The sequence below is a fragment of the Canis lupus genome, chromosome 4, assembly GCF_048164855.1.
Source record: "Canis lupus baileyi chromosome 4, mCanLup2.hap1, whole genome shotgun sequence".
Lineage (NCBI taxonomy): Eukaryota > Metazoa > Chordata > Mammalia > Carnivora > Canidae > Canis > Canis lupus.
Window position 1 is genome coordinate 6,043,747 of NC_132841.1, and position 14,434 is coordinate 6,058,180.

The window sequence follows — 14,434 nt, forward strand, 5'->3', positions numbered from 1 at the left end:
GGCTTTTAGATTATGGGGGAAAACAGCTCAATCTTACCAAACATCTGCATTTCATAGGACTGTTTCATGTGGTCAGCTGGGTGTACTCTAAGTTTGCCTGTGCCTGATGGGCAAGCAGTTCAGCTCTGGTTCACTTAGGCCCTCCCTTTTTCATCCCAGGGACTGTAATGCTTTGCATAGTCTCAGGAATTTGCTGCAGGAACAATTTGTGATTTATTAAGATAATAAATTGGGCTTTGTTGTTAGGGCTTTTTCCTGGGTCAATACACAAGATTTATCACCACCATGCTGGCCCGGGAAGTGTGTGGCTCCAAGGGTTCCAGGGCACTCTGGCCACTGGCTTATTTTGGAGGCAGGCAGGGTCTCAGCAGGCCAGCAGCTGATGTGTAATGAAGGGAAGGGAACAGTAGGAATCAGTTATTTAATGAACATCTTCAAAACCTTTCATTGTAGTTTACTAATAATAGCCATATGCATTTATTACAGGATGATAAGTGTACCTCCTTATCCTGGCAGCGCCCTTTATAATTTGTAAAGGACTTTTACATACATTATCTCATTTGTTCTTTACACACCTGTCAAGAATGGCTATCTTCATTTTATTGATGAGCAACCAGACTCAGAAAAATTAAGTGACTTGCCCAAGGTCACACAGCTAGTAAATAATGGATGCAATACCAGTTCCCATGTCTTTTCATATCCTAGGCCTTTTCCATTATACTTCTCTTATCTCAATTTATCATCCCCATCCATTTGCTTTTAGCAGGGAAGTGTCTAGTACCTCATTTTACAGAAGAACAAATTGACACAAAGATGTAATTAAACTTTTTGGCTCCTGCCTTTTGCAAACTCCCTCTTTTTGATGGTATTACATCCCTTTCTCATTGAAGAGCAAGGAATCCTTTTGCAGGGTAATTTCTGCTCTCAAGGTCCAGAATCTCCACTGTTACTGTCAGTGCCATGATGGTTGTTTAGCTCCAACATGCCCTCTGCATCCAACGGGGCTCACGCCAGTTACTTCTGGGTTGAAAGGTGGTCTCATATAAATGGTTTTTTCACATCTACTTGAAACTGCTTTATGAAACCCATGACCTCAAGCAGCTGTTGGCAAAACACTCCCCCTTCCAGTCCTTCAAGATAGGCACTTTGTTCTAGATCTTTTTTACAGTTACATTCTATGAATTTCTTCTAATGCAGTGAGCTTGGAGTACACATTCCCAATTGGTCCCTTAAGCACACTCCTTCCCCACAAAATGACAAACTCCCCCAAGGCCCATTCTAGATGCATGGCCACACTATGCTATCCCACCTGGAGGAGAGCTTGACCTCTCCTGAATCCCTCTACGTTCACTATCTAGATTTGGATTGCAACTTAAGGCATAGTAGAAAATGGTTGTATCTGCATCCTCTTCTGGGTTGAAGGAAGCCATTGTGGGGCACAGAGAAGCCAAAGCAACAGTGTATGACAGAGCTTGGCCAAGCCTGAGAGAGTGAGAAGATGACTCAACTAGGATGTAAGCTCCATGTGGGCAGATCTTTGTCTCTATTGGTTCACGCTTGAATCCCCAGGTCTAGAACACTGCCAGCCTCTTACTAAATTATTTACTCAGTGAATGAACTAATGATGCAGAGATGATGAGATTAAAATTGATAGCAGCCCAGCTATCATGGCTGTGCCCATTAATGGCATAAGGTCGCTTCTATCTCCTGGCTCTCTTGGCTTATACCCCATTTACTAAGCCTGGTCCTTTAGCCTTGCCAATGATTCCATTTCCTGCTTAAATTATCCAGAATTGGTTTCTAAGGCATGCAACCAAGAAACGTGACACAAATGGAATAGGGTTGATTATCCATGTATATATGTTTTATCCACCTACCTTAGACTGTAAACTTCTGAAGGCCATGGAAGGTCCCATATCTTGCACATTTCTCATCACATCTGGAACAGTGCTTTGCAAATAATGCATGCTCAAGGCATGTTTGCAGATGATTTAACAACATTTTAAAGGCCAGGCGTCTATGAGGTTTGATGTTCCGAGGACCATCTTCCCTACTTGTGCATACGTGCGCACACACACACACACACACACATTTTTTCATTTGTGAGACACCATTTGCAAGAGGCCATTTAGGTAATGCAGCGGGCCCATTGAAACCGGAAGAAATTCAAGGCCGTGGGCCAGCTACACCATGGGAGCCTCATACCCGGCCAAATGTTCTCATTGGCAAATCAAACCCAAAAGCTGTCACCAAATTCTGCTCCCTGACGGTCCCAATGCAATAATGTGCTGGGAGACAAAAGAAGTTGAAACCCAAGTGAAGATTGCCAACGTGTCTTTTTGGGCAGCCAGCAGATTGCACAGAGGGTCAGCACAGACACCGCCAGAGAAGAGCGTTCTCCTGGCAGGACTCCATCTCTAAATTAGGCACCACTTCAGAGGATCTCAGCCTCATACCTTATGGGATTTATTATTGTTTTTAAAGATACAACATTTGTTCTTAATTATTCTTAATAAAACTTTCTTAACCTAGCACTATTCACTCACTCTCCCACTCATTCATTTATTCAATTAGATCTTTGTGGTCCATAGGCTGAGACCCTTGGTCCCACTTGATGATAAAGACTCTGGAAAGCAGGTAAACCATTCTCACCTGTGCATGTTAGTGATGAAGAAACCCAATTAGGTCAAAGATATCTCCCATAGCTCATTGATATAAAAACTTAGGTTAAGACTCAGATAGTTTGACTCTTAAAATCTGAGCAGTAGACCCTGGAGAAATGCTTAGTGAGAAATACTGAACAGGAAAAGTATGCACACCTGGTATATTGCAATGTTTTAGAGAAAGATTAGTAGTAGTGTTGGTAGCTCCCAAAATGCTGTTTTGGAAGTTTGCAATGATTTCGTAGGATGGCTTTGAGTTACCTCATGTTGTTGCCAACCATCCTAAAATCCTCAAAAGAAATCAACTTTAGTTTGAGTTCTAATACATTGTTTAGCCAGATTTCCCCAGTGTAGGAGTGCAAAGCACCATGGGAATGCAAGTAGGGGCCACAGCTCCTAAGTCTGAGGCTCTAGATCTAAATAGAAGGGAAGAGCTTGGAACTACCATCAGGAGAGACTATTTCATAGAAAAAGAGAGAGTTGGTTTAAAAAAAAGAGAGAGAGAGAGAGAGAGAAGTGATCCCAAATGAGAAGAGTTGCCAGAGAAAGTTCCTGGGAATTTGAAGGAATTGGAGTGTGAGTCTCCCAATTTGAATGATTATCAGAGTTACCTGGGGCTCTTTTTAAAATTATAGTTTCCTGGACACTCCCTTCCTTAAAGATTCTATTAGGCATTTCTAGGTTGATGTCCAGAAATCTGTATTTTTATCAGGCCTCTAGGTGATTTTGTTATAATCAGGAAAGGTGTGGGCAAGTTCTGCATTTGAGAATGGTGCCTCTCAAGGTGAAGAAGTAGCTTGACAAGTGAAGTCCAAGGGAGGGGCTCTGGGTCAAAAAGGCAGGAATGAAAACATGAACCTTTAAAAAAAAAAAAAAAAAAAGAATTGGCAAAAGCAGCTGTAGCCTGCATTTAATGATTTCCCATGACTTCCAGAAAAGAGCTGAGTCTGCAGATGCCTGTTCAAATGCAGGATGAATGGAGTCTGTGTGCTCCTCTGGATGCCATCACAATGTACACATTATTACTGAGGTGCTCCAATGAGCCATTCCTTATGATCTCCCCTGTCACCCAAAGTCCCAGGTTGGTTTTCCTTGGATGATCTCCCTTCTGCCTTCCCAGGAGTTGACAGACTGCAAGGGCTGCCGTCTGCACTCCCTCCATCTTTCACTAAAATCTACACTTTGCGGACTTGCTCCGGATCAAATGACCACATTTCCCCCATCCTGGGGCCTCCTGAAGCCTTGGCGCTGACTCCCATGCAGAGGCCAGAGGCCTGCAGTCATCTGGGATGACAGAAGCTTCATTTCCAGCCCCATCCTGATCACACGTCCAAGCAGCTGATCCCAGCATAGGTGTGAGAACCTGGGGCCCGCAAACATTTTGGGGGTGATATCCCAGAAGGCCTTGAAAATCCTAGGTTTGCTGCCAGTCTGTGTGCCTGTGAAGGGAACTGGCTGCTGTTATAGCAGCCCAGCCCAGATAACCTCGGAAGGAGACAATGAAGTAGCTGAAATCCTGACAGTGATAACAATGCAGGTATCATTTATTCAGCCACTCCTGTATTGTCCTCTTCACTTATATCCCTTTGTTTGTATGTGTGTATGTGTTTTTAAGATTTTATTTATTTATTCATGAGAGACACACACAGAGAGAGAGAGAGAGAGAGAGAGAGAGGCAGAAACACAGGCAGAGGGAGAAGCAGGCTCAGGCTCCATGTAGGGAGCCCAGTGTGGAACTTAATCCTGGAGTCTCCAGGATCATGCCCTGGGCCGAAGGCGGCGCTAAACTGCTGAGCCACCCGGGCTGCTCTGTTTGTGTTTTAGAGCAATCTCTTGGGGGTAGTTACTATTATACTGATTTTACAGATGAGAACAGAATCTCAACGTAGTTAAGGCACTTGCTACTGCCACACAGCTAGTAAAGAAACTCTTTAACATTGAAATACAATCTGCATAAAGAGAAATGCATAGTGTGTTACTTAGGGGATTACCACAAGTGTGAACACATTGCCCAAATCAAGAGCTAGAGTATACCAGCATGAGAAAAATCTCCCCATGTCCTCTCCAATAATCACCTCCTCTCCATGGTAAGCATTTTTCTCACCAAAGATTGATTTCTTGTTTGTGAATTGTATAGAAATGGAATCATACACGCTGTATTTTTTTTATCTGGCCTTTTCTCTGCTCAGTATTATGTATGTAAAGTTGAACTAATATTGTTAAGGGTGCAAGAAGTTTTCTCATTTCTAATGCTGTAAAAATGTCCATAGTATGAATTTGCCATAACTTATTTATATATTCATGGACTGCTTGTCACTTGGGCAGCTTTTCATTTGAGCCTGTTGCAAATAATGGTGCTTGGAACATTCCCATATATGTCTTGTGCGGTATATACATTTCTGTGGGATATATACTGAGGAATGGAATTGCTGGATTATAGGATATGCATGCTTTGTTTTAGTAGATACTGCTACATAGTTTTGCAAAGTGGTTGTACCAGTTCATACTCCTAACAGATAGTTATGAGAGTCTGGGAGGATCCATATCCTCACCAACACTTAATATTGTTGGACTTTTAAAAATGTTTACCATTCTGGTCAATGTATTTTAGTTTGCAATTCCCTGATGATTCACGAAACTGGACACTCTTTTAAATGTTATTGGTCACTTGGATATCTATTGGCTTGTTTGGGTTCTTTGCCTATTTTTCTATTGGGTTGTCTGTTTTCCTTGGTGATGTAGTGGTTCTTTATAGCATCTGGATATGAATCCTTTGTCAGTTATATGGATTGCAAATATCTTCTTCTCTGTGGCATCCCTTCTCATTTTTAATAGTTTCCTTTGATGAGATGAAGATTCAAGTTTTAATATAGTCCAATTTATCAATATTTTCTTTGGGGATTCGCCTTTTTTCCTGTTATATGTGATTGACTCTTGTGTACTGTTTTTATCCAACAAGCTTGCCTGATTTCCTCATTAATTCTGATAGTTTTTCTACAAAATATTTTATACTTTCTATGTATTCAATTACATAGTCTGTGAATAATGTCAGTTTTAGTCTTTCATTCCAATTCTTCAAATTTTATTTCTTTGTCTTACCTTATTGCAAAGTCTAGGACCATAAGTATAATGATGACAAGAAGTAGAGAAAGGGAGCCTCCTACTTTAATTCCCAATATTGAGGGGAAAGTATCACTGTTTGGACATTAAGTATGATATACACTAGAGGTGATTTTATAGATACTCCATTATATTAAGATATTTCCCCGCTCTTCCTACTTTCCTAAAAGTTCTTTTTTCTTTTTATTATCACTAGGGGTTTATTTATTTATTTATTTAAAAAATATTTTATTTATTTATTCATGAGAGACACAGAGAGGAGAGAGGGAAGCAGAGGCACAGGCAGAGGGAGAAGCAGGCTCCATGCAGGGAGCCTGACATGGGACTCAGTCTCGGGTCTCCAGGATCACACCCTGGGCTGAAGGCGGCACTAAACCACTGAGCCACCCGGGCTGCCCTCACTAGGGTTGTAATTTGACCAAGCACTTTTTCTGATTCTGTTGAGTTGATCTTGATTTTCTTCTTCATTCTGCTACTGTGGTAAATTCTATCAACTGATTTTGGAACATTGAGACAATCTCATATTCTTAGAATAAAACCCATTTTGTTTGTTGAATCCAGTTTGATAATGTTTTGTTTAGGATTAGCCTTCATGTTTAGGAGAAAGAAATTGCCTGTAATTTTCTCTCCCAGGCATATTTTGATATTCAGGTAGTATAGCTCTCAAAAATGAGTTCACAGATCACTCATTTTCTGTTCTTTGGAATAGTTTGTATAAGATTAATTAGTATTTGGAAGAATTCACTGGTGAAGTCAGGAATTTTTCCTTGTGGAATGATTTTTCATTATGGATTTAATTTATTTAATAGATTAAAGACTATAAATTGGTTCACAACAGCCTCTTATTTAATAGCTGTAGGCTATATTGATATGCCTTTTTTTCATTCCTGATATTAATTATTTGTGCCTCATCCTTTCTAAAAGATATCAGCCTTGTCAGGAGCTTATCAATTTTATTAGTTTTTTCAAAAGATAATTTTTGGCTTTGTCTGTTTTCTTTGTTGTATTATTTTCTCCTTCATTAAGTCCAGCTGTTTATTGTTTCCATTATTGTATTATCTCAAAGTTTAATTTGTTATTCTTTTACTAAAAATCTTAAGATGGAAACTTGGTTCATTGTTTCTTGATCCTTTCTTCTTTTCTAATGATGCATTTAAGGCTATAAATTTCTCTTAAGCATGCTTTGGCTGCATCTCATAAGTTTTGATATGTTACAGTTTTATTATCTTTTCATTAAAATATTTCCTAATTTCCACTGTGATTTCTATGTTGACTCACGGGTTGTTTAGAAATGTATTGCTTCATTTTACATAACATTAATCCAGTCAAGCACTGAGCTCTTTAAAAATGATTCAGGATTTCTGCCGCCAGCTAATTCTCTTTCTGGATCACCCCTGTGGGGGAGTCTCAACTGTAAGCCAGAGGTGTCTAACCTGCTCCTTCTTCTTTGCTGGGTCCTGAGTTCTCTTTTTGCCATCTCAGCTGCCCAAGACTCCTGGAAATTCTGCTCAGCTTCTCAGCCACTGCTTGGGAAGTGCCAAATGCCAAGGAGAAACATGGATGACACTCATTCTCTGCTCACTCCTTGTTTCTGGGATCTTAGCTTTTTAGTTTCTCATCACATTGGTAGTTTTTTGATGACTTCCACTAGATTTTTTAAAAAATATCATATCTTGTCCACATTACCCAACATTCTTGCCAGGAGGGTGTCCAAGATGAACCAATCTGCCATTGCCTTCAGGGAAGATGCCCTGGAGCCAGAATTCAGACCCAGGTCTGTGCGTGCTCAGACCCCAGAGCCAAGGCTCAGAGAAGACCAAACATAGGGTTCAAAGGCAATGTTAAGCCATCCTTGCTACTCAACTCTCTGCTTTACCTTCCACGTTATTCTCGATCTAGTCCTTCAGGTAAAGCATTGTCATTTATCAAACCTCAGTTTTAAAATGTGCCAAACACAATTTTCCTAATTTCTTAATAAAATTAGTCTTTTTGGATCACTTACTTTCCAATGGTTGTTTACAGGGCCTCTGGGACCTCTGCTGCCTCTTTCCCAAGTTCATCCTTCCAAGGTCTGACACCAATTTCAAACTCTAGAGGATGCAAAAGCAGAATCACACTGTCCTGTAATTCTTTATCTCCCTCGGTAGACGTGAGGGCCCCTGAGGGGAATATTCTGTGGGGTTCACAAGGACCCATTCTTAAGGCTTTTTCCCACAGTGGCTTCCTTTCTGTTCTTGTGAATGCCCTGACTGGGCACATCTTTCTTTTCCTTTTGGCTGCCAGGAAGCTCAGAGTGTAGAGCAATATTTATAGGTTACCTCTGGCAGCTATATCTATGGGTAGAGACTGGATGTGACTTTTGCTCCCTGGGTAGACTTCTACTTATTTCTCTTTTCCTTAGTTCTGAATTTTCTTTATTTTTATATATTTTAACGTGTTATTCTGTCTCTCTCTGTGACTTTACATGACATTGAAGTTACTTCAATTTTGTCAATCTATGCAAACACTTGGAGTTTTTATTTATTTAAAAATTTTCCTCTCTGGAGACATTTGACCAACAACAGAACGGATCCTGGAGAAACAAAGATGTGAGCAGAATTATAATTTATAGAATTTATTGTGAAATTAGATTTGCATGAATCTTTGCCCTACATATTCTGTCATTCAAGATCATTCATAACTAGATATGGCTTTCTATGGAAAACATATTTCAAAATCAAAATTAATAAGCAGTGTTCTCTAATTAACCAGGAATAAGGGTAGACGGACAAACCTGGCTGTGCTGGCCACCGAGCACAAAAATATGAGATTAATTTTACAAAGTCATACAGAATGGAAAGAAATTAAATATCAAAGACAGAAACTATAAATATTATTCATTATTGCAATACACCAACATGTAAGTGTACGCGTTTTTCCTTTTCCCTAAAAACGTTCATCAATGTACTAAATAAAATGTAATTAATGGAATTAGAAGTTCAAATCCATTATATATGATATGGTACTGTACTCTTTATTGTATTTTTTTGTGGGTTTTCTTTGACAAGCATGACCATCTATAGAAGGGTGAGAAAAAGAAAAAAAATCGCTATCTGCTTTTCTTTTCAATCCATTATTAATATCGCCGTAGTTACCATTATTGCTAAAAACAAGGTCATATGGAAGCAGGGTCATAACGTGTCCTCTCTGGGGGCCAATCCTGAAGCAGGCTGTGGGCGTCTGCTAGAGGCTGAGGACATGTCCCCCGACCCTGAGTTCCGGCGTCCGGATGTTCTCTCCTGGCCATCCCCCTTCTTCCAGGGTAAAGGTATCCTTTGCACACCTTTTCCTGAAGCCAGAGCTTTCTAGTCTCATCTACACTGGGCTCTGTTGCTAAGTTCAGGCTCCTCCCGGGAGGGCAGCTTTTGTTTGTCTTCTTCCTGCCAAGGAGCTACATCATTCAACTGCTGGGGGGGCCCCATCTGTGGCCCAGCCCCTTCTTACTGTGTGGTCTTAAAGCAGGTCAGCTCACCTCTCCCTATCTCTCTCTCTCTGTAAAACCCGGATAATAATACCTCCCGAATAAAGAAAGGGTTTTCTTTAAGCCCTTTGAGCTTCAGATGGAGCACACCACAGCAGTGCCCAGGGCTGCGCTGGGGCGCCATGTGATTAAGTAACGTGAGATGCTGCTCATTATGCTTTGTCTGCAATGAATGCGCCGGCCACAAAGCGCTGGAGCTCTCGGTGACATCGAATCCCCATGGTACGTGGGGATTGCCTTACACTCTCACAGAGCACACCAGAAAAGAGCAGTAGTTTTGACTCACCCAGTCCTCAATGAACACTCTCATCTGACTTCTTCTGCTGAGGATAAGACAGCTAAGTAAGACACGACCCACTTACAGGTGGAGGGGGCACGGCCAGCGGCCCCAGCAGCCCCCAGTCCACGGAGTCAGGCCACACCCGGCAGGGCAGGACCCTGCCCCAGGTCGAGACGGGGGAAATTAATAGCTACCATACAGTGAGTGCCTACCGGGGGCCAAGAACTATGCTAGGTATGCTTTTCTATTCCAAACCCTCAAGACAACTGTGTTAAATCCTATCTATATTCTAAAAACAAAAGCAAACAAAAACCACCCGCTGAACTTTGCATTTTCCACCATAATGAAAGCCTACCCATTTGGGCCTGTAGATCTGAGCCTGAAATTTTGGCCTGAGGCCTCCTTACCCCAATCCTGAGGCTTTAGGACCACACAGCACGGGTTGTTAGCAAGCCGTAAAGGGAAGGCTGACTTTTCTCTTTCTGACCCAGACCTCTGGAAGCTTCCAGAGGCCCTGTAGTTATGCAAAGCCTGCTTCCTTATGGGGCCTTGGCTTGGCCTCACGTAGCTTGACAAACTCTTACCCAGACCCCTCTGATCTCATTTTGGTGAATGGAACCCAAGTCCCAGGGGGTTCACAACTCTAGCTGTTATATCAGAGCCTGTCAAAGGTAAGGTGTTGGTTGGGTTTCCCTGTGAGCTGGTTATGAACTGGGGTGGTGATGAGAGGGGTAGGCTGGAAGGAACCCCGGGACTGGGGAAGATAAGGCCAAGTATCCTTCTGGCTGGGGCTTCTCTGATGAAGCCAAGTACCATCTACATGGGAGAAAACAGGCTGGGGAGGAGACTGGTGAAAAATGTCCCTTGGTAAGAGAAGAGAAGGTCCCAGGATTAGCTGCTTGTGCCATGTCCTTCAGTGGTGCTTAGAGGCAGGGGCTTCCAGAGATCCCAGTAAGGAGACAGCTCTGCTCCTGGGGAGGGGTGGATTGTGTTGATTTCTGGGAAACATGCTTAGTTGAACTGATTATTGCCCGTGTGTATGTGTGTGTGTGTGCGTGTACGTGGGCATGTGCGCACATGTGTGTATGGTCTGTTGTTAGGGAAACCATGGAGAGGAAGGGAATGAACTCTCTGGATGGGTGCTGCATTCCCCTGGGGTCCGTCTGCTGAGTGCTGATTGGACAGGAGCTCCAGAAGGGCTTACATGTTATTCAGGCAACTGTTGTTGCCCAGAGAGCCCTGGGCCGACTTGCTCCCTCCGGAGCTGATGTTCAGGGAACAGTGGAAGCAGCTGGTTTATGGAAGCATCAAACAACATGAGCAGCGGGATCTGCCAAATCCCAAACATCGCTTGCCAAGGACCCTTTCTTCTAGATTTCGAACTCATCTGTATTCCAAAAGTAGTTTTGTTTAAATGGCTTATTCCCCTTACTCCCAATCTGTGGGAGGCTGTAATTCACGGGCAGGAAAGGCACTTCCCAAGATTCAGGCTGACACTGCATGCCACCAAGGGTGGGGTAGAGCAGAAGTTGGGGACCTGCATTCTCAGAGGGGGGCTGGCTCCCTGCAAGCATGTACCATGGGCAGGTATGTGCCCATGGGCAGTCCATTGGCTTAGGTCTCAAGGCAGATAACTTGGCAAGTTTCCCTTCCTAACCCAGGAAGTCATTCGATTGTGGGGACTGGGACTGTGTTGGTATTATCTTAATATCTCTAAGAAGGTAAATGCCCTTTGAATGAATGCTTTAATGAATGAATGAATGAGCTCATTATTTGGCTGCTAGCAAATTCCATAGCTCCCTGCCACCCCGAAAACTTCTGTGAGGAGCCTCTGGAGGTTCCTTATAGAGAACTTGGTACTGAGGACATGCTTATAACTTAATCCTCCATCATCCTGTCTTGCCCAGACTCTAGGAGTTCTGTGAGAGAAGGAGGGAAAAAAAAACCCACAACCCCCCAAAACTCAGAAAAAAAGCAGAAGCTTCTATTGTAGGAAGATTCTGCTGCCTCTAGACATTAGGGAAACCACTGGTCTAATTCATTCACTCTGGAGACTTTTTCATCCATGGGCCTGGCGCTGCCTGTGTAGCTCAGTCTGTGAAAGGTTTGCTTTCAAGTAGGCCAGCTGCTTGGCATTCTGGGCTTACAGTGTGGAGGGCACATGTGGCCTCCTCTTGGAACATACTTGTTGAGCAACAAAATCCAAAGGCAAACCCCTACAAAATCTAACTTCTTCTTCTTCTCCTTCTCCTTCTCCTTCTCCTTCTCCTTCTCCTTCTCCTTCTCCTTCTCCTTCTCCTTCTCCTTCTCCTTCTCCTTCTCCTTCTTCTTCTTCTTCTTCTTCTTCTTCTTCTTCTTCTTCTTCTTCTTCTTCTTTTTTCTTTTTTTTTTTTAACTTTCCAGATCTCAGGACCCATCTGGATACTTCATTAAGATCCTAAGACATCTGGGGACAAGCAATGGAAGAATCGTGCTTATGTTGAGTGTCTATTGTGTGCCTGCATTATGCTAAACCCTTTCCCATATGTTATCTCCGATAATCCCCCTCAAAAACCCTGCCAGAGTGGAATCATTCCCATTTTACAAGTGAGAAAACAGTCTCAGAGAGGCTGAGTTACTTGTTCAAGGTCACATAGATGGGAAATAGTAGTTTCTGAATTTGATCCAAGACAGTGGCCTCATGGAAGGGTGGGTTGGGAGGCTTTCCCTGCAGGTGTCATCTCCAGCAGCTCCCTTCCCCGCAACATTCACTTCCCCAAATACGTACACAATCTGAGTAAGGATATGCAAGGGACAACATGAATCTTTGTATGTTCCCCGCCACCTCCCTTTCAGAGAGATGGCTGCCCAAGCCCTGTCTACATAGGCATCCCAGAGTCCACACTACATCACAATTCATTTGGCTTTAAAGGCCATGTTCTTCCCAACACAACTGGTTCTCTTAGATTCCTACCAAGAAGACTTTTGCTTTTTAAAAAAACTTTACCCAGAAGAGCCAATCAATCAGTGTAGACTTCCCCTAACGGAGCCTGGCACCATAGATTCCAATATTTCACCAGCCTGCCCAAGGTCAGCAGCCCATTAAATGCGCCACACTTCTCAGGATTCACTGATGCATTGTCCATCCCAGTGGGTAAGCATCACTGACATGAAGATGCACAGCACTCACGATGTAGATGAGAACTTCAATCTACTTTGAAACATCCACTGGCCAAGGTTCAGTTCATTTGGGGTTCTGGCTAATTTTCTTTAGCCCCTGAATGTAGAGACCAGGGGTGTTTACTGTGGTTGCCCAGACACAAAATCTACCACTCCAGCCTCCACCCTGGAAGTGTGAAAGGGACCTAGGGCTGAGGTCGGCCATGGTCTTGTATTCTAGACAGGAATTTGCTTTCTGACTGAACGTTCACAAGTGAAGAGCTTGTCATGGGCTAGCTGGGAAATGCAAAAACAAGCTAAGATTCCGGAATTCAGAAATATAAATGAATAGGTGTAAGTACCTTTTACCTGCCCCCCTCATGTCCTTGGGAAGGCTATACCAATACTACCACTATTTTACGCTCCTAGATCTTCTTACTATCACAAAGCATTTTTATACCCAGGGGTTGGCTTTGATCTGCAACCATTATTATTGCCCATTTTATAGATGAGGAATTGGAGACCCCAGGGGGTGAATGGCTTTGCCCAAAGTCACAGGGCCAGTAAGTCTGGGAGAGGAGAGGCTCAGATCAGGTGATTTCATGCCTGGCACTCTCTGCATCAGATCTGGAGTGTTCTCCTTAAAAGGGCAAAGGGCTAATGTGACCTTTGGGGAGCCTAGTTAGCTTCACTCTCCTGGAAAGCTGCCTTAGCCCAAGACCTGGTGCTTAGGAGCTTAGCTTGATGCTCTTTGGCAGGCATGTGGCCATCTCCTGCAGGCCCAGCCTCTACCTCCAGGTGTGGGCATAATCTCTAGGGAAGAGGTGGCCTCTTCTGTGAGCCACATGCCGGGCCACTTGAAGATGCTTCCCTGGCCACCACTTGATGGGGCTGACCAAGGTTGGGATGAAGGAGATGGCGTGTGGGGTCAGTCATTGTCTCTAGCAGCTTCTGAATTCCCAAAGTCCTAGAAAGCCCATCAGTCCAGGGATGGGGGAACTGAGAAGGTGGTGGTCTCTGAGGTGGTGTTTGGGCAAGCAGGTAGTTCCCCAGGCCTGATCCTTTTCCACCGAGGCTGTCTTGGGTCAATAGCTACCTGGAGCACCACCTGAGGAGCATAAGGCATATGGATATGGCTGTGGCTCCTGGGGCAGGAGCACAATCAGGCTGCACGCTGGCTGGGGCAGTGTTCCTCTCCTGCTTGCACGCTGGTCCTGCCCAGGCTGGCTCAGAGGCTGCTCCCAGGGATAGGGTGCAGTCCGTCACCTCAGGCGCTGACCAGAGGAAGGTGCCTGAAGGCCAGGGAAGCAGTGGCCCCATTGGCAGAAACCACCTGGCACCACAAAAATGTGGGAGACACCCAATTCCTGCCCCCTTGCTGTGTGGGCAGGTGCCCCTACTTACCCTTCACCTCAGGGGCTCTGCTCCTTGAAATAAGCACCCCTCCTCCTTCCAGCCAATGATTTTAAAGTCCTACCACCTCGGGCTCTACATACAGTGGGAGCTCAAATATTCAGTGGAAAGGAACAAGCATCTCCTGTTACATCCATACAATTCTGCAGGGTAGGGATTACTACCCTCCTTTCCTGAAGATGAGTGATGAGCCCCCCGTCTCACGGTGAGACTTCTGCTGTCAGCTCCTTCCGGGCTGCCTCATCTACCTGGGAGTCAGCCCCAAGTGTTGTTGGGCCCACAAGGACCCACCCGTGACGT